Source organism: Elephantulus edwardii, unplaced genomic scaffold (genome assembly GCF_000299155.1).
Source record: "Elephantulus edwardii isolate Elephantulus edwardi_28Jun2011 unplaced genomic scaffold, EleEdw1.0 scaffold00010, whole genome shotgun sequence".
In the NCBI taxonomy this organism is placed as follows: Eukaryota; Metazoa; Chordata; class Mammalia; order Macroscelidea; family Macroscelididae; genus Elephantulus; species Elephantulus edwardii.
The window spans coordinates 24730711-24734772 of NW_006399760.1; the positions used below are offsets into that span (position 1 = coordinate 24730711).

The 4062-nt window shown below is 36.3% G+C and overlaps 1 pseudogene; it reads left to right on the forward strand.

Moving 5' to 3' along the window:
- Nucleotides 1-1914: 1914 nt before the first annotated feature.
- Nucleotides 1915-3160, forward strand: LOC102855264 (annotated as a pseudogene).
- The last annotated feature ends 902 nt before the right edge of the window (nt 3161-4062 follow it).

Below are 4062 nucleotides of genomic sequence, written 5' to 3' on the forward strand. Positions count from 1 at the left end.
ACAAAACAACAGCAAGAAAAACACTCAAAGCCTTTGAGGAGTCTTCTCATCTTTCCCTCTCTGATTTGAAATGCTCATCATTCCTTTAGTACCCTAAGGTGTAATTGGAATGTCTCATGAAACGATGAACTTAAATCTCCAAACCAACTAATTCAATCCTGTGAAGTATTTGGCTACCTATATACAGTCTCAGTGGCTACTCTTTGTTTTTTTTATGTTGTTGTAAATACATCTGTCACATAACAGTTGCCAATTCAGATCTTTACATAAGGACAACTTCTTGACTGCCACTGCATTAATCATCTGTTCAAATTTAGACTTAATGCCATTTTTTTCACCATGACAAATGAAAATCAGCACTCCAGAAGCAATGACTCTTTCATTCTCCCTCCTTCCTTGGTAACTTTTAACACACTTTGAGCTTTTTTTTTTCATTTTAATTTAAAAAAATTATTATTTTTTTGAGCATGTACCATCAAATCGGATCTGACTGGTACAGGAAGAGATAGCCTCTCCTTCTCCAGTAAAGCATCTGGTGGATTCGAACCGCGTGCCTCTGGGGTTGCAGTGCAGCTCCTTGCCACTAGGCCACCAGAGCCCCCTAACACACTTTGGTCTTCATATATTTTCCTGTTTATAACTTTTTATAAGCATTATTTCATGTTCTTGTTTTTTTCTTTCATTTATCAGGGAACTCTATAATCTAAAGGGAGTTGTACAGCTACCACAAAGGCCATGATACTTTGGTGATTTGAATGCACCTGCCATCACTTCATGAGCAATTTACATCCTTGAAAACTCTTAGGTGGTCAGCTATGAGTCAATTCCAACTAGACACCACAATTTGAATTGCCTTTTCATATAAGTGAAATCATACAGTTTTTGCTAGCCTCCCCCCTCTCAGCTCTGTCATGTTGTAGCATGTGCCAGTATTCTATTATTGCATGAATAACATTTGTTTGTAAGCATGTACATTATCTTGTATATACATTCATCTACTGATAGGCACTTTAGTTGTTTCTTCCTTTTAACTATTGTGAATAGTGATACAATAAACATCGATGTACAAGTGTTTAGTTTACTCTTATGGTTTTAATCATGTCCTCTAAAAGAAGTTGAATATTTAACACTTGTGGTCTGTGAACATAACTAGGTTTTGAAATAAATATTTGAAGATGTCATCAATTAAAGGTAACATATAGTTAAACTGCAATAGGATGGGTTCTACTTCAACACTAGTGATGACCTTATAAAAAATGAGGCATGGGAAAGAGAATCATGGAAAAACAGAGGAAGATACTGGAATGATGCATCTATACATTAAGGAATGTCAACAATTGCCAAGAACTATCAGAAAGTAGAAATAAGGCAGGAAGGCTATTCCTTAGCCTTCATGAGCCTGAAGACACTTGATTTCAGACTTCTAACCTCTGAAATTCTGAGACAATAAGTTTTCTTGTTTTTAACTACTCAGTATGTGGTACTTTGTTATGACACTTCTAGGAAACTAATGCAAGCTACTCTTGGCAGCAAGATACAGAAATTTAAAATAGCTTAATCTCAGAAATGTATCATCTCCTACTGCTGAAAGGCCTGGAGACATCATGCTTCAGGATTAACTTATTGCATTGTACATTTTAAACTATATAATTAGAGCTATGTCCCTATTCTCAGCTCTGCTTTTCTTTGCATTGTATTTCTTCTCAAAGTCTCTTTCTTCAAGGTGGCAAGATTATTACTGGCAACTCCAGCATGCCATGGTTTCATATATTTTAAGATACAAAAATAAAGACGGGAACTTTCCAGAATGCTCGGTGAGAGGCTAGGGAGCGGCTGTTGCCTGAACTGTGCACATTGACATGCTCCTTCTCTCTCCTCCCACACCAGCCTCAGCCAGCTCAACAGCAATGGAAAATGGTGAAGGAAACCACTTACTATGATGTTTGGGGGTCTCAAACCCAATGCCATCCAGGAAGAGTTGAAAAACACTTATAGGAAACTGGCCTTGAACTACCACCCTGATAAGAATCCAAATGAAGGTTGAAAGTTTAAACAGATGTTCCAAGTTTATGAAGTACTTTCTGATGCAAAGAAAAGAGAATTATGTGATAAAGGAGAACAGGTCATCAAAGAGGGTGGAGCAGGTGGTGGTTTTGGCTCACTCATTGGCATCTTTGATACATTTTTAGGAGGTGGTAGAAGAATACCGAGAGAAAGGAGAGAGAAAAATGTCCATCAACTCTCAGTAATGTTAGAAGAGTTACATAATGGGGCAACAAGAAAACTAGCTCTGTAGAAGAATGTGATTTCTAACAAATGAGAAGGCCGAGAGGTAAGAAAGGAGCAGTAGAATGCTGTTCTAATTGCCGAGGTGCTGAAATGCAAATACGACTACATCAGATTGGACCTGGAATTGTTCAACAAATTCAATCTGTGTGCATGGAGTGCCAGGGCCTTGGGGAACGGATCACCCCTAGAGACAGATGTAAAAGCTGCAATGGAATAAAGATAGTTTGAGAGAAGAAGTTTCTAGAAGTTCATATTGACAAAGGCATGAAAGATGGTCAGAAGATAATATTCAATGGTTAAGGAGACCAAGAGTCAGGACTGGAGTCTCTAGATATTATCATTGTTTTAGTACAAAAGGATCATTCTATTTTTACAAGATGAGAAAACTTTTAAATGTGTATGGACATATAGCTGGTTGAAGCACTGTGTGGCTTCCAAAAAGCCAATATCTACTCTTGACAACTGAACCATTGTCATCACCTCTCATCCAAGTCAGATTGTCAAGCATGAGGATATTAAATATGTGTTAGATGAAGGCATGCCAATTTATCATAGACCATATGAAAAAGGGCGCCTAATCATTGAATTTAAGGTTAACTTTCCTGAGAATGTCTTTCTCTCTCATGAAAAGCTCTCTCTGCTGGAAAAATTCTTAACTGAGAGGAAGGAGGTAGAAGAGACTAATGACATGGATCAGGTAAAACTGGTGGACTTTGATCCAAATCAGGAAAAACACTGCCATTAAAATGGAGAAACATATGAAGATGATGATCATCACCCTAGAGGTGGGGTTTAGTGTCAGATCTCTTAATGGGGGCCACTGAGTCCACTGCATTTAATATGCAGTAAGCACATACATGAAGGACTGTAATAATATGCTCACTAATTGTTATTGTTTTTGTTTTAATATTCAACTATAGTTGTGTTTTAAAATTAAATGAATAAACTCATATAAAAGCTCAAAAAGATAAAGACAAAGCATCTTTCTTTCCAACTGTAACCATATTCCCAGAGGGGAGTTGACTTGTGTCATGCATTGGAATATGATTAGGAGATAGGATTCTAACTGATCAAGACTATATTATGAGCCTTCCCTTCATATCTCCTTTCAGGGAGGGAAGTCCATTCCTTTGGGGATGTTAACTTTCTAATAAACTTATCATTACTATTTTACCCTTAAAAAAAGGGACTGTATTATGTTCTCACATTTGAGACAGGATTATTTCACTAGGGTTAGAGTGTTGGAGCATCTAAATAGATATAATAATTAAAAGTTGTATATGTAACTTATTTAACAAACAAATAATTTATTGAATATTTTTTTCAAAATATCCCCTTTTTAAACCAAAATTCATTTTGTATTTATAGCAATAGATATATTCATTTAATCCTTGACTTTGTATCCTCCTTCTATAGCTGAAGGTCTGGTCAATGTGAAGTGGAGGGGAAAAGAAGAGAGACATGAGGTTTTATATACTGTCATCACTTTTATTGGTTGTGTCACTTCATCAGGATTTTCATTTGACAGCTCTATAACTGCATTTGTTAGCACTGGTGTATTATATATAAGTGAAGTATGATTCATATATGGACCAATCACATTAAAAGGTTTTTTTAAAAAATATATGACATATGTCCTATGGACATACCATTCACATGGGGGACAAGTTGGAACTTGGTCACCAATGTAATGTGACTCATCATGTCACTCATGTAATGTCACTCATCATACATTGTGAAGATGTTTGTGACACATTATGAAACAGTTTTGAT